This window comes from Diprion similis, chromosome 12 (genome assembly GCF_021155765.1).
Source record: "Diprion similis isolate iyDipSimi1 chromosome 12, iyDipSimi1.1, whole genome shotgun sequence".
In the NCBI taxonomy this organism is placed as follows: Eukaryota; Metazoa; Arthropoda; class Insecta; order Hymenoptera; family Diprionidae; genus Diprion; species Diprion similis.
Window position 1 is genome coordinate 2,936,566 of NC_060116.1, and position 22,449 is coordinate 2,959,014.

General features: G+C 35.2%; 1 protein-coding gene and 1 long non-coding RNA gene across 5 annotated transcripts in view; both read left to right on the forward strand.

The window, feature by feature from the left end:
- The first annotated feature begins 291 nt into the window (after positions 1 to 291).
- LOC124413218 lies at positions 292 to 2,707 on the forward strand. Its single transcript, XR_006929852.1, has 3 exons — positions 292 to 398; positions 936 to 1,054; positions 2,651 to 2,707. It is a non-coding gene; the product is annotated as an uncharacterized LOC124413218 (long non-coding RNA).
- A 3,916-nt stretch (positions 2,708 to 6,623) lies between these two features.
- LOC124413393 (rab11 family-interacting protein 4) overlaps positions 6,624 to 22,449 on the forward strand; it is a 73,360-nt gene continuing 57,534 nt past the window's right edge. For all 4 annotated transcript variants that reach the window (XM_046893934.1, XM_046893936.1, XM_046893935.1 and 1 more), the window contains exon 1: positions 6,624 to 6,998. The gene's annotated coding sequence lies outside the window, so the exon portion shown is untranslated. The remainder of the gene's footprint in view (positions 6,999 to 22,449) is intronic.

Sequence of the window (22,449 nt, forward strand, 5' to 3'; positions counted from 1 at the left end):
GATGGATCGATGAAGAGATATTTACGCCAGCGTACCAGCCCCTAACCTCACTTCACTTGTCTCTTCATCAATATCTGACGAGGCAAGAATGATTTGTAACATCCAGTGGTTCCTAAATATTTTCTAATCTTACAATTTTCATTTCAATATTTCTAGAAAAGACTCTGATATTCAATCTATTTCAATCTCAATATTATACAATGTGATATATATATACTGAATTTGCGTTACTACCGAGGTTGTTACATTAGTTTTTGACTGTTTTTTACAGATATTGTACTAAGATGCTTGAAGCAAAGTTAGCTGAGGAACCAGGTGAAAATCAAGTCGCTTCAATTAGCCATTCCACTGTGTCTTGGCGAAACTCATCGGAAGACAAACTTCTGGCTTCGGAATAGGTATAATTATTAATCTTTCAAATATTGTAAAAGCTTGATATTAACTCGATGCAATTGGTGATTTACAGCGATACGGATGACGTTTCTATCTAATCGAGAAATTAGTTAGTGTGCCAATGCTCTACATCAAAAACTAAATCGGTATCGGAAATGAATAGAATCTTTGTTGATTTATACAGTTTATTCGCGAGGCACTTCTAAAAAGTTGAAAATTTAAACTATTTTAATTTTTCATACTATCTTAAACATTCAAATTTTGCTCAGAAATAGATTTCATTCCTCTCAACGTCACCTTGTCAGATTGTATTTAGGTCAACTCATGCGATGCTACTGTTTGTTCGATAAATTATTCTTATCACTTCAAACAGAGTTTTCAAAAATAGTTTTAAGTGTGAAAATTATCAAAACAACTATTTATAAAATTGTATCGGGTTGTTAAAATAGCTCATTTCTTAGTGCAAACATCACTACCTCTTCTCTATTTACTGTTCAAACATTTGTATCTACTCGTACCAATTCATGAGAGTTTTGTTTCAGATAAGAACTGCTTTGACGATGTGTGAGATATAAATAAACACACCATGTTGTGTCATCTGCGATTGGAGTTGTTGGAGTTGTCAAGTGACGCATATGAAAAATAATAGTCAGACACCGAGGTAATTAGAGCAAAAAATTAATGAAGATAAGCAAGTACAACTACTCCTACATAATTACAGCCATGGGCTTGTAGGAGACTATTGCGATTATGAAAATATTCTCACTACAGTGAAAGGTCAGTTAACAAAATTCTTTGGGAGACATACGCGTTTTGGATCAGTGAAATACGACTTGATAGAAAATCTGTTGAATTTATGTATCTATGAACGCATAACTGTAATATCCACACAAACAAAACTGTATATAAAAACTGGACACTGTTTACAATATGTCGTTTAGATGGTCAGATTGCAAGGAGATTGGTTATTAGTTCAACCAATTGGTTGTTGTTATATCGAATATTCGGTTATCCCTCTCTAAAGTAATAATAATGATTTTAGACAATGTAGATAAGCTTGACAAAGACTAATTACTTCTGAGATATCCAAGAAGAATTTCAATGAAGTGGAAATGATGACGGAATAGCCGAGGTGAGATGAAAACAGCTTGAACGAAGTGCGACTTTTATTTGTTCATTGACTTTTAATCCATTATTCTCTAAAATTAATCTAATAAGCGACTGAACCAGACTGAAGCCTGGAAATTTTTTTACAAACTTGTATGTACTTGAATTAAGTGATTTTCTTTTTTTTTTTTGTACTATAATCCTAATGAATTGATTGACAAATAAAATAACTTTCCATCGAATTGTGGCTTGTAGCTGTAAATGAAACTATTGTTGTGGAAAAAGAGTTAGGTATCTATAGATAAAATAATTGCCGATTGATCATTAAAATTCGCATTTTTATGTTACAGAATTCTGTCTTCGGATAGGTAACGAAAATATAGATCAACTTGGAAACTAATGCTCAAAATTCTCGTTTGACTGGTACTATCAAGAAACTGAATTCGATCGTTGCTGTCATTAAATAGTCTCCTTTTCAAGGTAAACTTGATCACCAGCTTCATCTTGTTCGGAGATACTTGAACTCTACTTTCTGAGCAGAGTATTTTAATCAGATATTTCTCATGCTTTTCATGATATATATCGATTTTTTCATAGAAAAATTACTTTTGTTTTTCATTATCACAAACATTAAAATAGCAGTTTGCACCGCTGATGATCTAGAAATGGTGGTTCGATTTCTTTACTCATATTCCAATATTTTTTTACTTCAAAATGACGACAAAAACGTACAAACGTACGATGTGCAGAAGTTATCTTACCCGTTTCTTCAATCATTCTGATCGAATTTTCAGCTGCATAACCGAATATCAATGCACGAAATGAGACTCTATTTCTTTTCTTAATTTGTTGTACTCGCTATTACGTTTTCATTCAAATGGGTTTGTTGTACTGTGCGAAAATTGAAAAACCAGGTACCTCTTCAACTTGCTGAAGCTTATCAAATAGGTAATGTATCGGTCGCGAATCAGCGGTGGTACCGTTGTCTTGAAGTAAGAAGTGCACTTGATACGTATCTCAACGTTTCACAAGCTTGGCACACAGATAAATATCAAGAATTTATTGTTCCTTGAAATGAGCTGTGCTGACAATTACGTATAGTTAAATTTATAAGATGGTTTTAACAAGCTGTTTCTTTACTTATTGTTAGCAGATAGCAATCAGCATCAAGTGGAATCGACTGAAGTTGGGATTATCGAAATGGAGAAGGAAAACCAAGTAACTCATACCTTCGAACGAAATTTGCTGAAAATAAAATGGCTTTTGACAGCTTAGATTGATTACCATGAGACGATATTAAAGAATGTAGGACAGATGAAATCAGCCACTTGAAATTGAGATCTTGTTTTCCATCACACATCTGGTAGATTAGGCATCAAAACGCTTGTATAAAAAATCCAACGGCATAAAATAATACTTGACAAAGATTTCGTAGCAAATCACAAAATATCAGTTAAGCTTGAACTTAGTTCGATAATTAACTCTAGAAGAGCAATCAGATGTTCAAGTAGGCACTTGAGAAATACCCGTCATCCCGAATCGTACACAAATGTATATTATTATCTAATTGCCACTTTGATATAAGTACTTCATGCGAAGAACTATGTATGTTCTGCTCTTTATTGCGTTGTATTTACGGTTCGCAAATTTGTTTATCATGTTGTAAACTCGGTCCATTCTATTACTTATCTCGATAATTCCAATGCAATCATTCTGTGTTAACTCATTGTTAGGCCCCATTGTCGACAAATTACTGTCAAGTAAGGCTACACATATTTTTATTTATGACGTTTTCAAAGCTACTCAATTGTTGATATGTTCCGTGACGTCAAATATGAAGCCCAAACACTTCCACTCACGATAAAGGCATGTGTATACTGTGTAGGCACGTATTTTATATATTATTATTATCATTATCATTATTATTACTACTTTATAGCAAACTTCCAATTATCTTATATTACATTCCGATCACAGTCTTGTGACTTACATAGTGTAGTACTTCCTTTCTTTCTTTATTAAATCGAGTTACAATGAAGTGCAAGTTGATAAACGTCGTAATTCAATTCTTAAATATTTAAAAGTAAAATAATTTAACAATCCAAACAACCACTGATTTTCTTCCTAATGACAATCACGTGATTTTGTTTAATTCTGTAGCCGGTATAGAATCCATTAAAGATTTCAGGATAAAAAAGTAACTTACCTACTATTGGTGGGAGTTTCAACTGATAAGAGAACGAAACATTAGCTTATTGTTTTTCTCAAATTATACAAATATCGAGGTAAAAAATTGTGCCCAGCTGTTGGAATTTCATTGTCACCTACAATTTTCTGTGCCTTAATCAACGCCCAAATTGACATAAACGATGACACCCCCATTTTCTATCCTAATAATGTGTGCTTATAAATAAAACTTGCATCTCCACAGTCTCTCAGTGCAGTCCAGTATTCAAAAAATTTTTGATACGCAAACAACAGGGCCATCTTAAAACCAATGCATGCTCGAAGCACATGTGTTCACGCACTAAATTCACACACTTGCACGTGTGTAGATGTACTGCTAAACTGAACAGGTATTCTTAACTCTGAAAAGTGTAAGTATCCGTTCAAACGTTATAATTTGTGAGTTTACGTGCATCTGCTAGTTTTTTTAACACACATTCATTTTTTTTTATCAAATCTATGACGTAATGACTGGCTGCTTCAGTGCTCTGCGTCGTTTTATAGTTACCATTTGGAATTTATCGTAGAGGCACAATAACTTTTCATCAGCTCTAGGGATGAAGGGAGAGTACTGGTTTCAGTAAAAAATGAAAAACAGGCTTTTAGAAAAATGTTATTCCGTTTATCTGTTCCGACAAATACTGCGATGATCTCGGAAACGGCTCGATCAAAAAATCTGAAATTTACAAGTTCATACGATGTTGATAGGAAGTCTTATACAAATTACTATAAAACTATTGAAGTAATGCAATAGGCAACAATTTTATTAAATATAAAGAAGCCATTTTATGAGAAAAAGAAAATATTGACTATCAAAAATTTTGATAACACTCGGCTGGTACTTCCAGTAACCGAAGTGGTTTGTCAAGTGATGAAAAGTGTTACGAAAAATATTGTACTCATGGCTTATTTTTATTATATTCGAATTTGCAATATCTGCTGAATACGCGCTGTACGAAGAGTCAATGACGCTCGTACGTATTTGTCACCTCATTTCAGAATACAAAGAGACCAAAGCGTTATGAGGATCTAAATTATTGACATTTTGAGCCAGCAAATTGCATGCGGTTTTCTTTTGTGAACAACCTTTTGCCCAACCTGACGGAAAAAAAAGAAATGCGACATGGGTCAAATGTCGTGGTATATCAAGTCCCACCAGAGCTATATTATAATGTTTAGCGCATTTGAATTGTCATCCCTCCACAGTGCGCAGGATGATATACGTTTAAATATATTTATGGAAGGTCAGAGTGTTGGAGGTCCTTTCTTTCTCATGAGAATCACCTTTAAGATTGGGTCCAGTATTTATGAATGTGTACAGACATCGCTGTACCTACACACCTTGAGATCAAGAAGTGAATGGCATCAGGTCAGACAATGGGAATACTGGAGGCGTGCAGTGACGGGTCCTATTTGTCGATACACGTTAATCCGCAATGTGTTCGATAGCCAGTATTTATCATATTTTCTCAACCAATCCTAATACATGGAATGGAAATAGTATGCAACGTAATAATTCATCGCACGTTACATGTACACGTAGATAAATAATTTTTTTTTATCTAAATCGGAAACAAGGTCAAGTGATCCGATCTACCAAAATTCTTCTCTAATGCATCCGTTGATTTAAACTGTCCCTGTCCTATTTCTGCAGTGTAATTGTCAATCTAGACGAGTTTTTAATGAATCCAAAATAACTGCTATTACTTGAATCAAGTGTAGAAATTTTTGGTTTAATTTCACGAGCGAAGAAAAGCAATATAGTAGGCAATTGTAGCGATTTTAGCAGCGTGTTCTGCTCTCCAAATTTCCCCAAAGTGCAGTGTAATTATAAATGACGATTGTCACGTCGCGTCGCTACTATTGTAAACCAAATGGATGAATCATGTATAACTCTAAACTTTTTCTACAATTTATCTTTCATTGTTTCGTAATTTCTTCGTACTATTATCACCTTCTTTCCGAGTTTCTAGTCTTCACAATGGAGTTTTTGTTCAACAGGCGCCGGTGGTGTTCCCGTCAAACTTTCTAACGATAAGTTTAAACACTTGTGGCGTGGCGTTACGCTGCGCGCTGCTCTTTTGCAGCCAGTGTTCATTCGCACGGGAACAATTTCGTGCACAAATCTCAACCCACGAGAAATGAAATAATAACTCCCATTCAAAAATGTGCGTATACAAACATAAGGGTGTCAAGCGTATAGTAGAAACGAAAAATCAAACTCGTAGTTTTCACTCTAAAAATTACAATTTCGTCTCAAAATAATGCTTGAGTCAGAAAACTCGGATGACGAGTAACTATCAGGTAGCAATACAACGAAAATTAAATACTCCTCGACAGGTTAGAAAATCTTCTAGTCACACCTCGAGTTTTGTCAAATTTATTCCACTTTTTAACCGCAAGAATAACCCTCTCCTTCAAACGAGTCACGATCCTGCTTACGGATAAAGAAATTTGTACATTCCTAATTCGCCTATAAAGACAAGTAACACTCCTTTTGACAACAAAAATGCAGATTTTCCGAATCTCATCTTCAATATGGCGGCGAGAAGAGTGAATTCCGAAAGTCTCCATCAGCGATCATGAAACAAAAGAAAAGAAAAAAAACACACACAAACAACAGAAGAAACTGTTCTCTTGCTTTTACATGAAACAAAAACGGAAAGCGAGGTTGTCACTCCACGATAATTCCCACTGTGACGCATTACGTAATCGTCGTTTGAGCTCGCCTCGCAGTTGCGGTTGAGAGCCACTGGTGATCCCTCGTACCTGCAGGTAACAGCCTACATTTCTAGTTTTATTTTTCACCGCCTCCGCGCATGCGCACGACGCCTCGCAGGCTTCGGGATACGATAGGTCTGGTGTATAGAGGTACATCGCTTATTGTGCCAGCACCGAGGTTTCTCAGTTCGGTTGGACTTCTGATCAACGACTCGTCGTCGAACGGTGACGTTTCCGAGAGCAGGCGCAGGTGCCCGTCGTGTTTACGTCGTGCCTTTGCATTCGCAACGGTTGATATTATGCCCGTCTCATTCTCGATTCAATGCTGAAATATCCGAAGGCGAATAATAGTTGTTTCTGGTGATAATTGTTGTATTGGTGATCACAAGTGGTTCTGCGGATCAGTTCTGTTTTGTATACAATACACAGCGCGTCGAATCGTGCACCCTGCCAAGTAAATTGCAAGGATTCCACACACCCGGCTGCTTTTGGATTACACACGTACGGAATACACGGAAATTGGCAGCAACTCAAAACATCTTAAACTCAAGGTGAGTCCTCGCCCCTGATCTTTACTTCTTGTCGATCCATTTTCGCTCCATTCCGTCTAGTCCTCTCTCTCTCTCAATTTATGTGTCGCAAGCAGTATGCAGACGTATCTATGCACTTGCTAATAGGCTCGTCTAATCGATTCTCAATAGTTTTATGCATTTTTGTTGTAAAGATACTTGGATAATTTTTCACGCAAACAGATGGGAAGCGTTTAGCCGCGATGTGTGTTTCGCAGTAGGCAAGCCTATCGTTCGCGTGACGCGCTTTCAAGTTTGAAAAATATTACTTTGCGGTATTTCACGAACGTAGAACACAGCGATGAGATCGTATCCCTTACGTCATTCGGCCGGTGACCGTTGTGTCGCATATTCTGTATTACATACAGAGTTGAAGTAGGTTGCCAGGAAAGCGGATTAAGGAACAGTTTTGAATTTCGTGAAAATGCATTGGTAAAATAGTTGAAGAGTTTTTTTGCTCTCAATGCTCAGTTTATAACAACACACTTTTGAATTTTCTTGAATATTGTTTGTCAATTTTAATTCCACAGAAGTGAAACAAAAAACGGAAATCACTGTGTTGTTCCGAATTCTTATCTTTTTCGTTACGTGCTTCATTTCCTTTCGACAGTCCTGAGTCCAACGATTTGTTATTCGTAGGATCGTAACATTTCAATCTCATCCGTACAGACGTGGGATTTAACGATCGTTTTTGTCAAGCATCGCTATTCTAACTCTCAAAGTTTTTCTTTTATCAGATGTCTGTAAATATGGTTAGTCGAGACTCGATTACATGTTTTCCTATTTTTATTCACCCTGACCCGCTTTAACGTAGTAATTATACGCGTGCGTGTATATTCGTGTACCATTTTTATTCGTATATTGTTAAAAACACGTGTAAGTAATGAAAAAACTTTAGTCTACCGCAAAAAGGTAACTCGCGGTAGATTGTTTTACACGAAATGAAACACTTTTGGTATTTGTAACACTGAGTCTATGTAAGATCATCGATGTTGGGGGAAAAAGGAATGAACTTGTGTAAACCATCCCAGCATCGTAATCAAATTTACAAAGTAAACGATATACGTATATGTATAATCAAAGAACAATATCCGTGGTAATTTAATTTTATTCAAAGCGAAACCCGTTTTAGAACCGTTTTCTTATGAGACTTCGATCTTGCGGCGACAGGAGCAGAGAGTTTATTCGGAAATTGAAGTTGCACGTTGCGGTTCGTGATTTTAAAGTAGGCAGACGGTACGAGGCCGTCCGCATCATTATCTCGATAGGCATAAGGTTCATGCACGTACTAAACATGAGAAACGGCGACACGACGACAGTCTTAAATTGCACTAGTGCACAAATTTTAGTTTCAGAAATGAGTAAGTTTGCGGAGATGCTCGGATCTGTCCATGAATAATATATGCGATTGACTCATCGCGCGTTACAGAGATCCTCACGCCCACGTGAGAAATTTTCTAAACAACGTGACGAATTTTATTCAAATTTTATTCAAACGAAACTGGTCGGCAAGTAACGAATTATTTTTCGTGATTGATTTAAAGTATTTACTTATTTTTTGTTTTACTTTTTGGTACTTCCGTACAGGTAAATATCATTCTAGGAATGTTTCACTCTTTAAGCTGTATGATAAAATTTCTCACATTTATGCAATATATTTATGGACAATTTTTATGGAATGAAATTTTTTAAATAATTCATGTTCAAAGAGAATAAGACGAATCAGTGTTTCCTTTTTAATTCCAGATCCTTGAGTTACTTATTTTGCTCATATATAAATCCTTGTTCAAAAAATTCACTTCAGATATACGTTGGCAAATATAAGTCTTCCGATGAAAAGTATCCCTGTTGAACAATTTTTTCCCATATCTACCTGTGACGCACGTGGTACTATTGTAAAGTAAACGAGATTGAATATTTATAGTTACGGCCTGCCGGAATTTCACGAAAACACACGTTTCAAAGCTTTACAAATATCGTTCAATTAGCTCTATGAAATTAGAATAAACCTCCTTGTCAAGGATGATAATATCGGTTTGTGTAAATGCAATAATATTACAATCTTCGAACAACAAACGAATCAAGTTTCACAATCGGTATTGCCACCACATCTTCTGTATAACTCATCAAGTTAGTCATCAGACTAATGACGTTAATTGACTTTCAAAAATACATTTCGAAACAAACTTTTCACGTAAACTTTACAATTCATTTTACGGAGAGGTAACTCGATTCTATGCACGAATCACGTAAAATATTTCTCGGGGCTTTTATGAACCTGGAAAACTACGACAAAATATTAGCGATAGTCGAAAAGGTACTCGGCATATTCGGCAGTTCTATTGTCCAGGGTGTTTGTTACTCCTTAAATATCCTTAAATTCTGGAATTAACCTGGAAAAGTTGACATAATACATTTTGGATTGAAAACTGCGACATTTCATTTGTAAAACCCGGTCTTAAATGCGTTTTAAATTTTAGTAAACGGACCATGCGGTTGTTAGCAATTCACTGTGTATACAATAAACTGCTGTGTATACATTTTTTGATTATCATTACGTTCATTATCCAGACGTTTTTCAGGGGCGGTGTTGAAATTCGGAATTTGACAAGTTTCGAATGGAGTGAAGCCTGACGCTCAAAGTTCCGAAAATGCCGAAAGCGAGTCGAAAGGGCATAACTCTGACATGTCAAAGTTCTGAAAGTGCAAAAATGAGGAAATTTGAAAATCTGAAACATAGAAATTCCAAATGATCGAAGATTTTCAGTTTTGACTTGATGATAAATTTCAGTCATTTGATCTTTTTGGAATACTGGTCATTCTGATTTTCGGTTTATCTGTTTTTTTACACACCCACTCGTTGAGTAAACTACGCTGTTTGAGTATATTTTAATTTTCGAAACTTTGCTCTATCGTTACTTGAATTTTCGAAATCTTTCATTTCGAAACTTTGAGCCGTCGGGTTTCCAACCATTCAAAACTTTGTTGTTTCGTAAAAGTTTGATTTTTTTACTTCAAGTTTCGCCACCAAATAATTCGGAATCAAGCGCTTTTGGAACTTTTCAATTTTCTAGGACGAATCTAAGTGTAATTGCACTATCATCAGCGTCAATCAATGTTATGTTATATGAAACCCAACACATTGCAGTCGAAACGAATGCGATTAGACGCCTCGTGCAACAATATCGAGAACCGCATTGTATTGTGTTACCGAAATAATTATCCATCGAGCTACGCCCCCATACTCATTCTATATTTGGGGCATTCCACGTCAAATTAGCAGCCGATGTACCTCATCCTCTTCGATCTTAATCATTTTTTCGTATCATGTTCATATCGACCGGAAAAGGTCCAGATTTTGTTTCAGATTCTTTTAGCCTTTTTCGTGAAATATACAAAAAATCAAAAAAATCAAAAACCAATCTCGAAAACAGAACTTTTTAAAATCTAAAAAAAATTTGCACAGATTCAATGATTTGAAATGTGATTTTTAAGCACCACACGATGATAGGATCTCAATATTTACTTTTTTTTCATAAGTTTTTAGTATTTCCACAACGGAATTCAAGTTTATAAATTTTTTTTTTTTTGTTTTTGCTATTCCCCGATCTAAATATATCACGGAATCATGAATGCAATGTGATTCTGCAATCTATTTAGATCAAGATCAAAAATAAAAAAGTAAAAACAATTCCAACAGGGAAAAACTAAAAACTTGTGAAAAAAATATCAAATATTGAAATTCCATTATTGTGTGTTGCTCGAAAATCACATTTTGAATCATAGAATCAGTGTGAATATTTTGAGATTTAAAAAAAAAAACGGCATTTTTGCAATTGTTTTTACCATTTCGTACAAATTAAACCAGAGGCTGTAGAAAATCTGAAAAAAATCCTGAAACCCTTTTGGCTTGGTAAAAACATCGTACTTAAAAATGATCAGAATCGAAGGAGGTGAGGTACATGGGCTGCTAATTTGACGTCGAATGCCCCATATATAACCTGATCTCACTCGCTCACTCGGACGTACGCTATACTTCGTCGGTTTCTTAAGGGTCATTCGGAGTTAATTGCAAGATTAGAGCGCGTACCTGGCTTATACACTCTCACACACGTACGCCTTATAAAACCAACTACATTCCGACTATATACCGTCGAACCCCGCAAACCGCTTGAAATTCTTCCTTGGCGCAGCAAAGTTTAGTCACGAGCTGTGAGGACGGGGACGTGGCTTGTTTGCCTCTTAGAATGTCACGCCGCTTCATATTATATGCTGCATATGTATCGCTCACTTCGCACTCTCTCGAGAAATCCTTGGATTTTGAATGATCAAGCGTGTATTTTCCGAGGTATTTTTACTATTTAGTGAAGGGCGAATTTTTTTTACATATTGTCGGGTCGGTGGAATAAAGAGGTTTTGAAGTTCAAAAACGTGACATTTCGGACTTGAAGTAAAAAAACAAGACAACTTTTAAAGTTGAAAAAGGAGACACGTCGTTTTGATTTTCTAAAACAGGTCTTAGATTTTTGGAATAAATTCATTTTTCATTTCAAATTATAATTTCTTTGTTTGCTAAATTGTTTTTTAAAGTGGAAAATTTTTAATTTTTAAAAATTATAATGCAGGGATATTATCATTTGCAATAAAAGTTGCGAAAAAAAAGAATGTCATAACGACGCGGCTTGTGAACGTACCATTATTTACACATTTTGATTTCCGTAGATTGCTCAAATTATTTATAGTTTTGTATATATAATATTGCATGTATTGCATTAATCGCGTACGTACTTTGCCTGTCTTTTTGTTTATTACAATAATAAGTGATCGATACGCTATCTTATTAAAAGTTAATTTTTTCTACTAAAATGATTAATAAATATTATTTTTTTTAAATCTATAAAATTGAGCTATATTCCCTTTTCTATAAACATCATATTTATTATTTAATTCATTGTTAAAAATATTATACAATTAAAATTTGTGATAAGTAAATTTATTTGCGTCGTGTCACGTTTTTCACCATCAAAACTAAGGTGGCTTTGTATTCCAATAACCTGACAATATAAACAAGAATCCAAATCATGTTTCGTTGTAAATCACAACTTATGATGACCAATAAAATATCCAATCTACGATTTGAACTGATAACAATATCGTTTTTACTACACAATTCGGTTTGTGCCAATAAATGAGTTTTCATCATAGAAAGGAACAATAAACAATTTTTTCGTTTAATTGTAAGATTATCGGTTCTATCGTGATTCTTTGATTTTATTGGCGTACCAATTATAACGGATAAGAATAGAACAGGTACTTCTTCTATAATACTTGAGTAAAATTTCAATATAAAAACGTCTTTACTGAGACAGATACTATTTATGTCTTTATCAACAGCAAACCACAGTTACAATATTCTGTTTACGGTTGATTTATTGCGCTGCGAAAACAACGGCGACTCGGGCACAATTCTCGCACTGCAATCCTTATTTGAGTCAGGTTGAAACGATAAAAAATGGACCTTTTTTCAAAGAATTTTCATTCAGATTTCAAAAACCAAAACATTACATCGAAAGCAACGTAATGTTGAAACACTGAATGTTTCGAAATAAATACTTTCTGCTCTAAATTTTCCTGGAAGAATTTTGCCTTTTTTATGGTACCACGTGCACATCTCAAGTCCCATACTTGAATACTCCTCTTGTGAGGAAGCATGTTTCGTTGGGCAAGACGTTGCGGAACGTGCGCATTAAACAGAGACAGCGAATGTATTGTTTTCTTAAGAAAACATTGGCTTTCTGTGTGTAAGCAAATTTCTGTCTCGAAGGTAAAAAAATTAGAGAACATTGCTTATTTTTAATTCAACACAGAAATTACTCCATAAAGTTATCGTCCTGACGACAAGCTATACTTGTAGCCAGACATCGGTGAAGTTGATCATATTTTCGTTCTGAAAAAATTAGCACAGAGAAAAGAACAATTCTGCTAGTTCGACCAACGTTTTTTTTTCAACTGTCCAATTCGACGGCTAGATAAGCAGCCTCAGGTATGAATTCTTTCTACCAAGAGTCCGGAAACCCTTCGGAACCTCTTCGACCCTTACCTGCGTCTTAATTCCTTATGCAGTCCCAGGAAAGGTGAATTTTCATTGTGATCTACGTGGTCGTCGAAGTAAAATCCGGCCACAAGTCCGAACTCATAATTTTCTCGTTGCGATCATCCTTTCTATTATATTCGAATGCTGAATCTGATTCAATGAAAGTCGACTTTCATCCGTCTGCTGTATGACTCTGTTCATGCTCCACGAATTAGCGGTCAGGTCTTGAATATTCAACTGATCGTTGCAATGCGCTGCAGGCAGCCATCAGAATCGATACATACATCTTTGCAGGAGATCATTTATTAATAGAGAATTAATTTTCAAAAAACTTTTATAGCATTTTTTCCAGAATTATCACTAAAAATTACGATATTATTCGGTTATTCGCTAATTTATTATTACACCTATGTATAGGTGTATGGGCATAATATTGCGAACGAGTGCATAATTTACAGCACAGGACTATTTATTTTATTTTTTTTTTCTTAGTGCTAAATTCTTCGTGGTTTTGAAGTAAAGAGTAGATACAGTAGTAACTGAAGTAGGTAATTCTGAAATCGGAGAAACGGCCACTCCTTGAGCCTTTAATTTGTTTCGAAATGAAACGAGATCATGACCATGGATTAATCCTATATAATTTCCAACAGGTGTGACAACCAATTTCAACAAGTTTAAACCCGCGTAACTACTTACCTAACAATCTTTTTCACGGTTAAAATTTTTTCCTTTGCCCCACATGTCTGTCCGTAAATTTAGGCATATTGTATAGGAGGGTCTAAACGTGTCGAAATTAAGGTTTCGTTGCTTTTATTACACCCGTACGGCTTCTTCTGCCCCCGGGGGGTGGGGGGGGGGGGGGGGGGGGTGTTCACGGCTACTGGTTACCGCAGGCTTCGTTGTTATATAGTTATAACTAAGTATAGAGAGCCGCTCTCTTCGCGTTAACGTATTTATTTACTCACGTGACGGCGATGGGCAGCAACTCAACTGCAGCCTGCGCTTCGAACGCTTTCAGCCGAGCTTTGAAAGACTCTGGTGGTCTGGTGTGTAGAAAACAAAGGCTCTGCAGGAATACCTGTGCATCACTGCATCGCGTCGGTTCTTTGTTCAACACTATCGGCACTGGGTCAGTTTACTTTGCGCTGATTCGAACGTGTGTCGCGAGTCTAAAGTTCCGACTCTGAACTCACCTTCGTATAAGATAAGAATAAAGAAAGTGGATACAACATCCGTGGGAAGAATAACGAAGCTGAAGGTTAACATTTTTACTTAACATGTGTTTGTGATAATGTTAATCCAGATAAGGCTTTGTATGGGGCATTCACGGCAATAAGGCTAGGGTCTTATCCTCACCCTCTTCGATTTGATCATTCAACATTTTTTCAGATTTTTCTAAACCCCCCCCCCCCCCCCCCCCCCCGGCGACCCCAGAGTTCCTCAAATGAGTTCCTGGATGATATTTTGACAGAGATTGCGATATTTTAGAAAATTAGAGTGAAAATACAAAACTGTAATTTTCTGTTATTATTTTATCTAATTAGCAACTTTTTTAATGTCATTTCGATTTTATTTTTCATATTTTCGGAATTCAATACGCTGATTATTCTTCGTTGATATAACAATCTGTGAATTTCAAAACTAGTTATTTCGATTTTTTAATTTTTAATTTTAATAAAAATTTCCAGATTGATGTTTTAGGAGGAAAGATACATAACCGATAACGCTTGAAAATGTAAAAAAAAAACAAAATAAATAAACATAATTGTGAATCTGTTAAAAAATTAATAAAAAGCTTCTGTTTTTGCCAGCCCACTTAAATTTTGGTTGGAATATTTTTGAATTTGCTCACAGAATTTGAGTAATTTATTTTTCTAATTTTCAAAAATGCCGCAATCACTGTCAAAATATCATGATTTACGGAGCTGTTGGGGCGTCAGGAAATAGGAAAAATCTGAGAAAAAATTTGAATGATTATTAGAGTTGGGACAACAACATTATAAAATCGCGGACCAAATCCAAGAAGGTGAGGATCAGAGAATGCCTCATATATAGAGTTGAATTTAATTTATTAAACAACTAACAAATAAATCAGCGAGTTCGATGACGAGTTAACTTTGTGGAATATTGCCTTGATATCGGTTCGAAGATACAAAATAGACTCGTTCCGTGTTCAATTGCAAGTCACATGAGAATAACGTTCAAATCAAGTTACCTCAACACAATATAGCTGTAAAGAATTATGAAAATACCGAAACAATCGTGACTGGAGGAATGATCCAAGGTATAACAATAAGTCGGGTTGAATATTATACGATTACTTCGTAGGTTCTGCAGTCACGAAGTTTGAACAAATCTTCCATATACACACACAGTTGATAAGGATTAAGTTAGTAACGTTACAGTAACGATGGATGTTCAGGAAAAATTGCTAATTCGCAGCTTTATGACTTTCCGAAATTTAGTAAACCATTGTAAAAGAAATATACTTTTATTTTGAAAATCCAACTGGTTGAAAGCGATTATCAAATTCTTCAATAATGATTTTTTACCTTGACGTTACCAACTCCAGCTGCATCACAATTGTCCATTGCACGGAAATGAAAAATTGTTTGGTTAGCTGGCAAGACCGCGTTTAATTGCACATCTTATACTCGCATTCAGTTGTTTCCGTCTCTTCTTCTACGTACTGTTGTATACCCTTTCATTACAATTCGTATATATATATAACGGGTCCCTGTATTTAGTTCCACCTCGAAACGTCGTCGTACAGCTTAGAATGAAGATGATAGTATACACACCGTCGGTACTTATGTTTGTGTAGGTTGTACGGTTACCGGCTGTATTTAATTGCTCGAGACGACCAAATCAGTCACTTGGAATCATTCCATTTTGTATTATAGGCATGGATTCTGAAAGATTAGAGTACACATTCGTATTAATCTTCGAGGAAACTGTAGAACGAATAAAAATCTAACATCGAAACGCATAGGTGGGCAAGTTTTTTGGTTCTTGGACAAAGCTGATTGGCTATGAGACAGGCTAATGGATGACGGGTTCATTAAGTTTATGAATTATTATAATTGCAAAATTATGGAATCGTATTTTATAACGGAATTCAAGACATACGTCTATGGATGTAATACTGTACATGTGTATTAGGGTGGCGCAAAAAAATCGACTATTTCTTTTTTTGAGTCTCGTGGGACAAAATGTTAGTTTTTGATGTTTTAAGAGCCCACTCCAAAGGTCAGTTAAAAAAAAAAAATTTTAAGAGGTCGCTCCACATTTTTTAAGACGTCAGAAATCGACAAAAATCGATTTTTTTTTTTTTTTCTCGTTACGGTATAATTTTATAGACAAAAAAAAAAAAATGAGTTTCCGAAAGTTTCAGTGCAATATTTGAATTTTGAAAGGTCGCTCATAATTTTTTTTCAATTTTTTGGTGCGTTTCTTTAGATCTTATCGAGCGATCTTTCAATATTCATATTAAAATTTCATAAATTTTTTTTCTTTAATTTAGTAGGAAAGAATCGATAACAATACACCACGACATGAATTAAAAATCAAACAAAATACTGAAAGTATAATTTTTTTAATTTAATTTTTTGACGATTTTTGACATTTTAAAAAATTTGGAGCGACCACTTAAAACTTTTTTTTGAGCTGTTCTTTGGAATGGGCTCTTAAAACATTAAAAACTAACATTTTGTCACATAAGACAAAAAAAAAAAAAAAAAAAAAAAAAAAAAAAAAAAAAAAAAAAAAACCGTTTTTTTTTTGCGCCACCCTAATGTGTATATAAGGTAAGGTTACGATCCGTTTCCAAAAGCAGGCAATTTGACCAATACCCACAAGGCAGATGAAATACCTGTCTGTTATCATAAATCGTTCGCTTTGCTTGCTTCTAAAAGGATCAGGAAAGATTTATAATACAGCGTTGCGGAACAAAAATTATCTGCTTTGAAAGGAATCCCCTATACTTTTTTTTTTGTCAACAATTAAGAATCTATTGGCGAGTTTTTCAATTGCATTTAAAAATAAAAATTTATAGATTACTGATTTACGAAAGATTATAGTTTTTTCGGTGGTTTTGAGGAAAAATAAAGAAGTATTGAAAAAAAAAATCACCAAACTGCAACGACGAAGAACAGTAAATGAGTTTTTCTAAAAATTGATCATCCATGAAATTACAAATTTAATAGTTTTGATCATGACTCATTGGTACAGTCGACTGTTCTGCGTTCGAATTTCTTCGTTCGTCACTCCATCTTTAATTGAAAATACGTGTTCATTTAACTTCCATCATTTGGTTAGTCATTCACTTGCATAATTCGTAATTACAAGCTTGTGTTCCTCACACATCAATGAATATGCATCCAACGTAGATAAATTAGCCTGATAAACTTGTAGAGATATGTAATTTTCACACGACCATTTCATTGTTTAAAGTCCATTCTAAAATCCGTATGCATTGATCATCAAGTCATGTGCATCCTTTGGAAAAAAATTAGGGAAATGAAGGAATTGACATTGAGTAGACACTCATCGAACAAAGCTTTAGATACAAGATAAACCCTTTGCATCTGGCCCGGCAATCGATGCCCGTCAGTTGATAAATTATTTTGCGACATTCTGCCAGCGCGCAGCGTCGTAATGATATATTGAATTAGTTCGCTTAATTGATTGATTGATTGATTGAAAACCACGTGACAGTAGAGAGGCGAGGACATACAAGGATTTCCGGTCCGGGTTCCACGGTCACGTGCAATTGAAATATTTGTTTAATTATCAAGTACAAGACATGCAGGATACCTGTTACCACGTGGCTTGATCAGCACGTGTGATGCACTCATGATAATGGTGGTTTGTTACCGGAAAGTTGTGTGTATTCAGCCGTGTTATCAGGTTAGTCGGTTTTTTTTTTTAATATCTACACGAGTCGATACATCGTTGAGAAATTTAGTGCAGATGTCAACCTATATCTGAAATATGTTTTTGCATCATCTTGAGTACACAATTACAGAATTACTATGAGGCTGAAGTTAGTAACGTTAACGTAATAGAACGTTGGGGGGGGGGGGTGACTATTTTGAAACTTTATAGTGACTTTGAAGTAGTCAAGTTTTCAAAATATTAATAAGTTTTGCCTCATTATATGATTTACTGAATTTCAGAGAGATTTTTCGAAACGTTTATCATTACAATAACGTTACTAACTTTAGCCTCATAAATTACTGACGGGTACAAGTTGAGCTTTGCAACGTTCTCACGAACGGCAGATAACTATTATAGCTTCTGCAAAAGTGCAACGTAACAACAAGTACGCCCCTGCACTCTCTCTCTCTCTTTCCGGTTGTTTACTGCCTATTCGGCAATACCACAATTAACCTGAATAATTGTTGTTATTCTCTCAGAACTTGCTGAACTTTATTCAGTCTATCAAAGCTGCTGTTTTTCTTTTTAACCTTAACTTCGCAAGCGAATAATGAATTCCACTGCGTGGGAAAGATCTGAACAAATATTGAAAGTCTTTCTCTCGTCTTGTTGCGCGAAATGAAAACGCCGGGTATACGGACGTACAATATCATCAAGTGTCCATTCATGGAGGAAAGAGAATGAATTTTTATTTTCCAACCTTATAAACGCTTGCGTTCTATGGTAGCATCTGGTCTTTGATAAACCGCAATATATATCCACACTCGCCAACAGTTGCCGTAATGATAACTGCCGCAGTCAAGGAGAGCAGAGTTGTATGGACGAAATAAAAATGTAAACGTATAATATATATATACAATATCCACGATGTTATGTTATGTTATTCAACGTTATTGTACTCTGCCCAGAGATCTGACTGTTACGTTCTTATTAATGAAAATTTATTGACTCTCGTACTTATTTTTTATGATATAAAATTTCACAAATGTAACGTATTATTATTTCTTTTGGATTTAAATCAATTTTTTAAACTATATGTGGGTAAAAACTTTCCTTGTAGTTGAAGCTGCAATAAGTTTGAACGAACTGTACTGAGATTGTGTAACTTTTACTTAAAAAAAAAAAGTGCTGAATTTACTTTTCTGTACGCATAAATTTTGATAGAATATATATTTTTTTTTTTTCAATTAAAGTCATGTTCAACTTTTGTCCGGCAATTTCACTGGTTCAAATAATTTGTGCAAGGAAGTTTGCGAAGCTGCAGAAAACTCTGTAACAGCACTTCACAGTCAGTCATTGTAGAGAAAATGTGAATACCTAATCGAATAATTGAGCACATGAGAATATTATATTCCCTGTTTGCACTTAATCAAGACGACAATTATACAAAATGAGGACACTATACTCAGTGAGTTGTCTTGATATCCGGTGAAAAGACGTATCCTGGTTGGTGGTGAAAGACTTTTAGTGAACTAGTTTAACGTCATTAAAATCAACTTCATTTTATGAAATGTCCAAAACACGAGAGTGTTTTTTGGTTTGAACTTCACGTAGACTATATATATTAGACTGTATCAAAAAAATAGACTTTTTTTTTTGAAAAATATACTGAAATTATTGTTCAGGATACCGAATAAAGGCGCCTGTTAAAATGGGAGCTCTTAATTTTCATACTAAGAAGTGCCTCATCGCGATTTTCTACTTTCCATAAGAATAACATGGCAAAAATGGTTCTTGCTCCCTGCGATTTTTATAACTAGATAACGACGCATCGTACAGAAAATTCATAAACATGTTTTTGTAGGAAATTGAACGTTCTACAAAAAAGGTCGCTTGTCATTTTACGATAAATCTACTCCTTCAAAAGTTATTTGAGGTCAAACATCAGCAAAGGACCTCAAATAACTTTTGAAGGAGTAGATTTATCGTAAAATGACAAGCGACCTTTTTTGTAGAACGTTCAATTTCCTACAAAAAAATGTTTATGAATTTTCTGTACGACGCGTCGTTATCTAGTTATAAAAATCGCAGGGAGCAAGAACCATTTTTGCCATGTTATTCTTATGGAAAGTAGAAAATCGCGATAAGGCACATCCTCAATTTAAAATTAAGAGCTCCCATTTTAACAGGCGCCTTTTTTCGGTATCCTGAACAATAATTTCAGTATATTTAGAAAAAAAAAATAGTCAATATTTTTCATACAGTCTAATATATATAGTACGTTTGGGTTTTTTTCGAAGTATACAAAAAACAAACTAAGGCAGGCAAGGCTCTTTATTTCTTCAGCTGTACACTGATTGATGTATGCAAAGGACCTTTAGCCACTACCCGAAAAAAGATTATCAGCGATCGAAGCTAAGTGGTTTATTATTTTCGTAAAAAAATTTGCAAATCAGTTTAACCTCACGGCTAATTCCCGAATATAAGTGGATTCCCTTCTATATACCGAGAAGAACTCGATGGTTCGGTGGAATCAAGTATCTTGGCTCATCACGGAATTTTTTATAAATCCATGTACTATGTCGGTTAGTGAAAATATAAATTTTTTGAATTTTTCCCGAAATTGATAAACCTTTGTGTTTCAAAGGTTTTTGCTTTCGTTAGAAGGAAAAAAACGAAAAATTTATAAATGTGTAGAATAAATCACATTTTAGTGCTTAAAGGGCGTGTCCATCAAATATAAGGCTTCTTTTCTTTATTTATCTTTTCGGCGAGTTTTAGTGTAAATATGTATTGTGAGTAGTTTTGTAACGAATGCCGCGTAAAAAAATCAAGACCTTTTACTAATAAATTCACCTTTTTGGCGCATACGTTCTTACACTATTACACACGTGATATATTTGGGACAAGTAGTTACGTTTATTTTTATGCCAATTTGTAATTCTTCTACCTCGTAGCATTCATGCTAATTTCCGTTTTCGACCGTGAAATATTTTAAATAAGTAGGCTATTTGTCCTTAACGTAGCGGTAAGTTAGCTTAACGTTTTTTCGGCTCACGGCAAAATTTCTATGTACAGTGGAATAATCTTAATGACCTGATGTCTCGATACTTTTTGTGTTATAAATAAGAAGCTGCCTATTACTCGTGGCTCGTAACATTGATATTAACCAATGAATAATTTCATTTGGTAATACTACCGTCTTACTTTCGAATCCAAAAAGACCTTGAATGTAACGGTTAGATTGAAACTCATTTAATAAGTACTTATCTATGCAACTCAGAAGTTTTAGACTTTTCCATGTCAATTATATTCATACTTTATTCCGATTTAACGAAGGTATAGAATTGCTGGTTCAAGAAGGGATTGTCATTACCATGTGTAACCATTGCACGGTTAAACTTCCGAATGATCATAATTCTTTTTTTAAACCTCAAGTCTTCATGGGTATTGCAAAGTTATGGAGGAGAAAAAAAGTCGTTAATCAATCTGACGAAGACCTAACTTCAGAAGAAAAGATTCGAGTACTTTGAACGAATTCGAGATACTTTTGAATCATGCAATGTTCACCATTCCATGAATCAGGATATACTTGCAAGGTGGACTGTTCTAAAATACAATCAAGGGTAAATCACCATGATTATTCATTCCACTATCATAATTATCGTAAATTCTAAAGTGTATTCCGCAGTTCCTAGCAGAGTGTCAATTCTTGGTGCTCTTTTCAGATATCTTTCGTTTTCATCTGTCATGGTAAAGGGTGAATTGAGGAGGGTGCGTCGTATCTTTTCACTCGACATAAGTGTAGGCGGAAATGATTTCCACGCCATACTATACGGCGTTTAACTATTCATGCTCTGCCCCACGCCACGCACGATCGCTTCGAACGGAGTGTCTCGTACGAAGTAAGTAGGTGGCTACGCGTACCTGCATGCTTCATCGTATCAACTCCATAACTCCATTCAGCGTAGGTGTCTCGATACTTATTGTTGGTTATTTAGTTCTAGTAAACAATAGCGCAGCTCATAGCACGCCTCATCGTCTGACATGCGTTGTTGTAGTTGTCGCTACTTCTCGCACATTACTGACTGGAACATGTATATATTGTATTTAGCCTCCCTATAAGCATGGTGTCACTCAAAAACTGATCTTCCCCAGAACTTGTTCAGAGGTTCATGCGACGGATTTTCACCTCTGGTATAGACATTTTTGTACAGATCTTGTCCTCCATAAGCATGCATTTCAAGACCGTATTGAGATTGTAATAGCTATTTATGTGGCATACCCGTAAACCGCCTGTTTTTTTGGCAAGGATAAAGATTTCAGGACGAGCTGAAGGCGAGCCGGAAGCGAGTACTGAAATTATCCGAGCCAAAAAACGGTTTACGGGCATGTCACATAAAATATTTTTTACGGTATGGGCATTGAAAAGCAAAACGAAGAGTGAGGTTATGTCGCGAT